This window comes from Protopterus annectens, chromosome 7.part0 (genome assembly GCF_019279795.1).
Source record: "Protopterus annectens isolate FY-2018-M chromosome 7.part0, PAN1.0, whole genome shotgun sequence".
NCBI classification, from domain to species: Eukaryota; Metazoa; Chordata; order Ceratodontiformes; family Protopteridae; genus Protopterus; species Protopterus annectens.
In genome coordinates this window covers 173,422,478-173,432,477 of record NC_056739.1, presented here as the reverse complement: position 1 = coordinate 173,432,477, position 10,000 = coordinate 173,422,478, and the positions used below count along the sequence as shown (strand labels likewise).

Sequence of the window (10,000 nt, the reverse complement as noted above, 5' to 3'; positions counted from 1 at the left end):
AGGTTCCTAACATAACTAAAGAAAGCCTTGTGATTATCCTTAGTGTCCTGTGCAATTTTTCTCTCGAAGCTGGCCTTAGACGATTTTATGAGTGCCCGTAGTTTTTTGCTAATACTGATCAGAGATGCCTTCCCTTTTTGGGATTTTGCTCTGACATGTAGTAGCTTCCTCCTTCTATTGTATAGTTTGTTTATGGCTGGGGTCCACCAGACAGGACGTCTGCCTTTGGAGGATTGGGTCTTGGTTTTATTTGGGATTGCATGATCCATGCATTCCTGAAGGTGTTCATAGAATGCGTCTATAAAGGATTTTGTGGTCTGGGCCGTATTATCCACAGGCCCGGGGGCTTTGAAGGATTCCACCTCGGTTTTGAGGAGTGTGAAATTTGCTTTAGAGAAGTTTTTCACTGTGGTTTTCTGGGCATGGGGTGGGGTCGGGATGTGAATATCCAGTGAGATTAGTTTATGGTCTGATCTTACCAGTGAGGGATACACTTCTGGTCTGGAGCATAGAGTCCCCATGTTGGTGATGATCAGGTCCAGTATGTTTACCCCTCTTCTGTGAGTGGTAACAAGTTGTTCCATAGCATTTGAGTTTATAAATTCTAGGAACCTTTGGGCTAGGGTGTTGGAGCTAGAGTAATGCTCCCAGTCTATGGTTGGGTAGTTAAAGTCACCCAATATAATGGTGTTTGGAGAGACCTTCATATTTTCCAGTGTTCTCAGGAAGGCCGAGTGGGGTTCCTGGGTTTGGGAGGGTGGTCTGTAGCAGGCTATTAACTGGAAGGCAGTTTTACCCACTGTTAGTTGCACATGGATAGTCTCTGATGCTTCGTGCTGTGCCACCAACCTGGAGGTGTGGGTATCTTTGACGAATATTGATACTCCCCTTCCTTTTGTGGTTTGGTCCAAGTTTTGGGGCGAAAAGCATGGTATGAGGTATAACCTGGTAGTGCTGGGGTGCTCTCAAGAGCCTTGAACCAGGTTTCTGTTACTGCACAGATATCGATGTTCTCCATGCTAAGGAGAGTTTCGAGTGCATGCATCTTGAGGTTTAGACTTCTGGCGTTGAGTAGCATTACTCTTAGTTTCTTATCCCTTGTGATACCTATGGAAGTGGGTTTGTCTTTTGAGCCTTGCCTAAAAAAGGCACTATGGGGGTAGCAAGAGCCTTTGCCAATATCCGAAAGCCCAGGGGTGACAGGTGCAAGCCGTCCCTAGCGAAGCATCGTGGCTTGTCGAGCATGTCATCCCAGGCTGACAGGCATTGGATCCCCTTTGAATGACACCAATACTTAAGCCAATTGTTGAAATTGATAATCTTGTCTTCATACTGTGGCATCATTCTTGGTGAGGGTAAGATGCTACTCAAGGTCAGGGTCATACCGGCCTGGGCTACATGCTCAGAGAGCTCCTCCAGGTCTCTTTTCATGTAGTCCAGGGAGGTACGTCTCAGGTCATTCACACCAGCATGGACAATGACTGAGTCATATTTGTACTTGCCTTGGAGTGACCTGAGTGCTTGTGTTATGTGGCGGATCCTAGCGCCCGATAGGCAGTTCACCGTGACCTTCTCCTTGTTCAGCCTGGCGAGCGGGACGTCAGTGTGCCTGATGATAGAGTCACCTATTACAAGTGTATCAGGTGTGTTGTTTAGCCTTAAGGGCTGTGACTGTTCGGCACACAGGCTTTGTGAGCTGTGTGTTGCACGTGTTTTGTTTTGGGGTAGCGGTTGCTTGGGTGTCTGCTTTGGAGGTCTCTGCTGCTTAGGCAGATTTTTATTTAGAGCCTCCAAGTATGATTTTGTGTGTTTATGTGTTTGGTTTGCTGTCGTGGTAGGTCTATGTGAGACTGGAATTGTAGTGAGTGTGGTTTCCTTCTCCTCCTGACTGGTTACGCCAGTACTGAGTTGAGAGAGCTTAGCCTCCAGTTTGGCTATATGGTTGCATCTCTCACATGTGTTGGAATTTGTTGGGAGGAGGAGAGGGTTGTCTGTGTACATTAGGCGGTTGTAATATTGCCTCAAGATTCCCAGGTTCACCAGCTGGACCGGAGAGGAGATTGACAACTGACCTTTGGACATGCTAGAATAGTATTGGGAATTCCTTTATAACTGAAAAAAGGGCCAATGGGGAACAAGTTACTCAAGGGGAGTTTGTGAGGGTGTAGTGCTTTTAATTTTAGTGCGGACTTATATAATTGCTTTAGTGAGCAAGTGCTAGGCTTTAGCGTAGGAACAGGGTGTTTATTATGAGAACTAGATCAGTTCCAAGGCTCAAACCCAAATAAGCGGCGCTGCTTGATGCCGCGCTATGCACAAAATCACGCAAAGCCGCGCTACAGCGGGTTTTACACAGGCGGACTTGAAAGAGCTAGAAATTGGCCCAAAACAGCCAACAGACTACCAGATTCCTGCACTGGGAACACTCCTCCAGGGACAGATAGGCTTGCTCCAAGCTTCCCACTGCCACTGGTGAACAAAGAAGCCTCCCTCTATCCAAGAAAGGAAATGGCAACACAGGAACTTTCCAAAAGTCCAGAATACAGCAAAGCCTGTATTTGGACTACTCTAGGTCAGGAAAGATGGGAAACAAGGATAACTTTTTTTTTTTTTTTTTGCAACAAACAGCAGGAAATTGCAATAAATATGTAACACAGGCTAGCGCACTTGAGTGTGTAGCCTCAACAAGTAAATGCAACAAATAGGACAAACTTAAAAAGTGCAGGTGCAAAAACAACTTTAGACAGTTTAAAACAGTTTAAGAAGCAGAAATATTTGCAGTTTAGCTCCCTCAAAGTATGCAAGGTTTCTCCAAATGAATCCTCAGTGAGAGATACAGATGGAATAGACTCCTCAGCATCAGACTCCTCATAGGGAGGTATACATAATTCCTGATCAGAAGAGGAATCAGAAGAAATAGAAACCTGATCTGAAGATTCATAATCCGTGTCTTGCCTAGGCCTCTTATCAGGAGGGGGATGGGTACCCCTGATCAAGGTAATAAGGTCTTCAGCCATTTTGATAATCTGTTTTTTAGGCATAGAGGCCTGTGCACGTGGCTCATATGTCGGTTTTTTTAGTTTTAGAAGTTGCTTTTGTCTTTGGTTTTGCAGCTTTCGTCGGTCTGATATACAAATGTTGAGGTCTGAATACACCCTCAGAAACCGGTGCCTGCTCAGCAGCTCCAGACCCATCCGAGGGAGATATATCTGTCGGTCCAATATCTTGAGTATCTTGTGGCATGCCGGACTCCACATGGGTGTCGGCAGAGGCCTGCGAATGGAAGGTAGCGGGTATCAGGGGCTGCGAAAATGCCTCACTGAGTACTGGCGAACCGGCGACTGGCTTAGGAGAAGCTTTGTCAGTTTTGGATTTCGACTGCCTTTCTCCGTCCTTTTCTTTGTGTTTTTTTATGTACTCCGGTAGTCTGATTGCTATCAGACAACATTTCTGGGTAGTTAAATCTGTTTCCAAAATGTTTTGATGCAAAAATATACGGACGTTTAATAGTGCGTTGGTTAAATCTAGCACAAAACCGACAGCCAGGTACGTTGTGATCAGGGCCTAGGCAGGGAATACAGTATAAATGGAAATCCTTATGAGGTATTTGCATTCCACAAGTAATACTTTTTCTGACATCAGTAAAAATCAAGAAAAAAAGTTTCCCCAACGGGGTACTTACCTTTAGTGAAGACTTCGGATCTGAAACTCAAACTCGAATATTTCAGTAGTCGGCCGACCGGCACTTGCAAAATGCTTCTGCTTCGGGCACTGCACGGCAAGAAAGACTGAAGAAAATGGCATCGGCTGCATATTTTATACCCTGACAACCTGAAGTCATGGAAGAGAAGACCGCAACCGACGCAGGACCCAAGACTTTGGAATTCAGGCTGACTGAGGGCAACCTGCCAGCAGTTATCCCAAATGTAATGACTGCAACAGTGAAACACGAAGAACATCCAAGAGATCCGTTCTGTGGCAAACTAGATCGGAGATAATTCCAGCAGTGCGTTGTGGGATAAGGGGTGGGGTCTCGAGCTATTGGAAAACTTTGAGCTTGCTAGTCGGCTGTGTCGGAGCCGAGGATCAGCTCAGAACCCATCAGTGATGAATGGACGGCGAGACTGAACTTCACATCAGTTGTTTCCACCACCTTCTGACTGAACTCTTTCTGTGGACTCTTAGGCTTTCTAATCTCACCACACCCAACATTCACCACAGACTTACAACAGCTTCTTTGAAGCTGGACTGTTCACATATGTAACCCACTATAGCATCCTCTCGAGTTCTTGGGAGGTGAGGCTTGAGAGGCCACCTCTGCTAAGAGTTGGTGGGAGCAAGTGCTCTGATGATAGAATTAAGCGGTGGTTTGAATAAATCACCAATCTGAATAAGCTGCTTAAAGGTCCTATTGAAAGGAGTACAAAATGATGCTCTACACACACTTCATTCATGCCCCTGAAATACTGCTTTCTGCATCATTCACATATCCTGCTATCCATTACAAGCCAAACCTCATTGTCTCCATAAGGAGTTTATCTCTTCATGACAGAAAAGGTGGGCATCAGGTGCTTAATATTATTTCTAGGAAATCTACAGATTGTCTCTCTGGTTATACAGCTTCAGTAATGAGTCTCAAAACACCCACCTCTGGTTCATAATAAAGCACATAGAAAAACAGGTGCAATCAGGTGTAAACATTTCTGTAAAAGCAGAGCTTACTTAATACAGAACTCAGGTTCACAGAACTCTGCTTTCAGATAAAGAGGTAAAAAGATCAATCTTCATTATTCAAGCAATGCTAAAATTGTAATTGTCTTTCAGCTTCTCCCGTTAGGGATCGCCACAGCAGATCACCAGTCCACAGACTGATTGGTAGTGGAGATTTTACGGTGTTGAGTTGCCAACCTGGAAGGGACACACACACCTACTGCATGTCTTTAAAACTCATTCGCCCCCAGGGAGGACATGCAGACTCTGCACAGAAGACACTCCAGCCAAGAATCAAACCAGGGAACCTCTTGCTACCAGGCGACAAAGCTAACCACTGCACCATCGTGTCCATGAATGCTACTCACATAAATACTTGGGTACACTTTGAGCATTCTTCCTTCACTGTAAAGCAGCTTCAAATACACAAATCACTGCTTATTTACAAAATCACTGATGTAATACTTTTACCAAACTTTCTTAAACATTTCTTTACTAATTCATTTTTAAATGCTTCTCTCGTCTCTAGCCATACATACATTCAATCTACTCATGATGACTCCAAGTATCCTCAGCTGAAGGTAATTGTACCTTCCCACTCAAAACTTACCTGTAGTTTGGTCCAGTATCCTTACTGGGATGGTCCCTCCCTTCCAGGGATCAGACCTTCCAAACAGCACTTCTCTGTTCTACCAGGAGACAACAGATGTCAACTGTAATCATACTCTGGTATGTGAGGGGTACCAGAGCTGCTTTGTGTGAGTGAAAGAGATGCATGTACTTTCGCTGACAGGCAAAAGACAATCCTGACTTACAAAAGTTAGGCAAGAATGTCAGAGCCAAGGCCATCAAGACTGGTTAGAAGCCAGGGCCTCTTTCTGGCACCTAAGGAAGCTTCTCTTTTTGTTAGGCATCCCAGCAAGCATGTCGTAGCAAAACAAGTGCCAAAGGGAATGGATATAGATCGTACAAACAGTCACCCATAGGATCTTCAGGTTATACAGTGTTGAGGTTCACACATCAAGGTAGTGAGAAATGCCCCATTCTTACCATGCTCAGCAGAAGACAGATTTCTTGCTGTTGTGGCCAAAAAGATGTGCACAGAATTTCTAGGTTATACTCCTTCACACCAAAAAGAAAACGAATGACGACAAAGGTGTAGAGAAATGGACCTGCGCATTTTATGGATAAGGCCATGCTGCCATCGTCTGGAACTTTGGTGTCCTGCTACAAAATGTGCAAACCAAATCCAAACACGAGTCCCTGTTCAGCATCCACTTGTTAGTATGCCTCTATTGTTTCAACCAGTTCCACCAAGAAATTCTCCTGGGAGGAGATGCAAGATGCTCTGATGATCAAGCATGACTAGTGGACAAGAACCATGCCTCCATGGCCAGCCGCTGCTACAGGTAATGCACCATATTACTGTAGTAATGTCCATGAAGATATTCAGGGTTCCTGGTAACCACATTAACTAAGATTATAGCCACCATCTCCTTGTTACTGATGTGTATTTTCCTCAGAGTTTCATTGTAGGTTCCTTGAATTCTCAGCTCCTTTGAATATACCCCCCCCCCCCAAAAAAAAACATGTCTAAGGAATCTGTGGCAAATATGTGGGTATCCAGCCCTAGCCTGAATGGGACCCCCAGAATGAACTTTACTTTTTTTTTTGTTACACTGACTTTATTAAACATCTTGCAAATAAATTTGAAGTATCAAGAAAATCTCAGAACAACACAATATAAGAAAAGTACAGATATGGAAAATTCCTATAAAATGAAAAACACATTAATTCTGCAGTAGTACATTCCACTAAAAGATAACTGACAGCAAGACATGCTTCTGGCCAAAATACAGTCCAACAGTTTGGGACAGTATTCAAAAAGGAATGTGTACTTAAGTCAGTCCAAGTCTGTATAGGTTAGTAACTTGGTCTTTCTTGAGCATTGGTTGATGCAAGTTAATAGACCGGTTGATGCAACCCTCTTCTCAAAGTGTAAACTCCACTTTTGTATGCCTTCGGAGTGCAGTGCAATACAGGCTCCCACAGCAACTGCAACTGGCAATACCCAATGCATGTCCAGAGGCTTCTTGCAGCTTAAACACTGACTTGATACTGAACACATTCTGCTTGTGAGACACAAAGGTTTTAATGGCTGTTGATCTTGGTCTGATACTTCCTTCTACACAGGGGGGAATGCCTAAAACTGAGGCATGCCATCTGCTTCTGGTACTGTGCAAATGGCACATACCCCTCTTCCAGGAAGCCCTTACTTTTACTGTAGTGAGAACAAATGCCCATCAAAACAGAACAGGATAGTTTTTTTCATAAAGAGAAGGACATAGCTTGAGCCTCGTTATACTTTCCTTCAGAGCAACTGTTTAGATCTCCCTCCCTCCTGAGTTGGTTTATCTATCTCCAAATTTATGGGCTATACTCTTTCTAGTCTCTCTCCTTTTCATCAACAGGTACAGGGCAGATGCTTTTAATCTGCTAGCCACTTTCTTCAAAGTGTGTTTACCTCTGACCTTCTGTTTCAAAGCTAAGGGAGAGACTAGTAGGCTAAAGTTGCCTTTAAAATTTAGATATGCAGATGGCAACCTAACAAAAATAAATCTCAAATTATACAATTTATCAAGGTGTTCTTTCCTGTCTAGATACTCACATTAAACCAAGGTGCATTCTCCACCATGTGTGTCATGACCCCAAGCCATCTTATTCCCTTTTTAACTGAGACCTTAACTACTGTATGGAGAACTGGGCAGCCCTATAATGGTATGGCTGAACCCCATATTGAAACAGAAGAAATACCCTATGACCGTCTCAAAAGCTTGCTGAAATACTTTGCCAGAGAGGAATTAATACCAAGTTAAGCCCCCTTGAATTTAATTTAGCTAGCTGGTTGGTGGGGGGGGGGGGGGGGGTCCAAGTCTGCAGTTAGAACACTGGTTAGGGCAAAGGCTTGTGCAGAGCACTCTCAATAAGGGATCTCCAGTCCCATGTGCCTCAATGGTCTGTGGGCCTCCTATACAGCGATTTTAGGTTTCTTGTTCTAGATAAATTGCTCTACAAGATTAGCAATGTGTCTAAAATGGTAGATAAGCAGGGAAGGGCCAATCATTTTAGCAGCAGTTATTCTGTCACTAAAGGAGGGATTAAGCTTCCGCCATCTGCAAAGCCATATAAACACCATGTCCTAGACTGTTTTCAGAGTTAAATCTATCATAGTGTTCGGGTCTCTGCAGTCGTATCCCTAATATTTTAAAACACTTGCAGTAGGGGCAGTAGAGCTCTTAGGGAATCCTTTAATCTTTGCAATGGAGGGAAACATTTCAGTTTTATCAGTATCTGCTTTCAACCCTGAAACTTTGGGGTACCTTGTGAGGATTTTAAGGACTACATCTAAGTATTGTGCTCTGTTTCAGGGCTATACATTCTTGTGTTTTGTTAGCAACAAAGCCAAGGGAGAGGTAGAGAGAAATCACAGATGGAAGAGTGATCTAGAAATATTCCCAGTTGATGGAACTGAAAAGCAGTGGCAGGTTTGGGGGCACTTCTGAGCTGTTGCGTGTGTGGACTTGAGCTACGTTTTTTAAAAACTGATCTAGTGATGACCACCTCAGAACCTTATCTGGGTAGAAATATTAAGGGAAAAGTGGGTTTCATCCCATCAGTGGGATTGTATCTTACAGTTTAATGCCTATACAGAGGAGGAAGAGGAGCATGGGTCTATAGCTAGAAACTTGGGTTTGGCCTTTACCAAGCTTTGGTAGCACTGTTACGATAAGTTTGAACGAGTATCTGAGGTCTGCCCTATGCTTGCAAGGACAAAAGGGTGGACATTGGGGAATATGTCTTATAGTGCTAAGCATTGCTCTGCATTCAAGCCATAATCAGGTTCTGGCACCTTACTTTTGGGAACTGTTAATAGAGGCCCATACTTCCATTCACTGATGGAATCACTTGCAAATGTCCAGAATGTCACAGGATGCTCAGAATTTTGCCTCATATTTTTGGTCTGTTTCCTCATATAATTTGTGGTCTTTCAGTAAATCACCGAGAACTGACATCAGAAAATGGCATAATGGCAGACGTTTGAGTTTCAGACTTCATAACCTTCAGAAAATGCATTTTAATTCAAAACCTGCTGTGCTAGCAAACTTTTACAAGAACAATATTTAAAACCTGTTCCTGATTTTGGCCTTTTGTTCTCTCATACTTCTCAACCTCTTAGCACAGGAAATCTGGACAAAACCATAAATAATGGGAGGACAACGGCCCAAAAAAGGGACAAGTTTTAAATATTGCTCTTACAAACCAAGAAAGTTGATAGAATAGGTTTTACATTAGCATACGTTTTCTGATGAGTACAAAGTCTGAAACGGTCTTATTTTATTATATTAGTCCTCAATAATATGCCAGAAAAACAACATTCATATGAGGAACAGACCAAAAACGAGGCAAAAAATGTGGGAAGTTGAGAGATAAGCTTCCCTTTAAATTTTGGGTTTGCATACAATTCTTGAGCAATGAAGTTGAGAGGAATGCTGATGGGGTTGGCTAGGTTTTTCCATGCTGCACATCTAAAAAAGGAAGACCAACCTGAGTTCTCACCCCAGTGTACCAGTACTTTCCCATCTTTCGTTTTTTCCTTAGTGTACTACAGGAAATGCATAACCTCAAGATTGATCCCTTAATCTGCATCAATCCCCACTATTGATATGTCTGTGTATCCCCAAATTCCACCTTCTTTGTTTAATCTTAAAAGCCAGCAACTTTGTGGCTTTTTCTCCATGATCCAGCAACTAGGGACAACCCTTTCTAGATGAAGATGGGTTCCGTGGAGCCCCAGTTCTTGATTCACCTTTTTTAAAGTGCTTTAAGCAGCTGGCATCTTCAAAAATGATATCTTTGCAAACTTTGTGAAACTCATCTATATTCTTGCTACACTGCTCTTTGGCCCTCCTGCAAAGATTCTGAATTTCTTCTTTCAAAGACTTCCACCATGTTCCAATGGGCATGTCATAGGTTCACAGGAAGTTACTAGGCTACTGGCCCTAGGGCCTTTATAAGCCTTGCCATGTTATACCCTTGTTCCCTTATTGCCCAGTTTGTATGGTCTATATTTGCAGCTCAAGTCTATGATCAGCCCTGATTGCCCTATTCCAAAAGGGACATAGGTGACACCCCTGGGGTAAATTTACATTCTCCCATCTAGTTGTCCAAATTACACTTGGATAGGGTCATTGAGGAGCTCTGTTTTACATGAACTGGGAGCTTGTTCCAG

At 43.3% G+C, this 10,000-nt stretch overlaps 1 protein-coding gene across 2 annotated transcripts in view; it reads right to left on the bottom strand.

The window, feature by feature from the left end:
* Positions 1-10,000, bottom strand: part of NIF3L1 (NGG1 interacting factor 3 like 1) — a 246,368-nt gene that overhangs the window by 26,192 nt on the left and 210,176 nt on the right. The window lies entirely within an intron of this gene.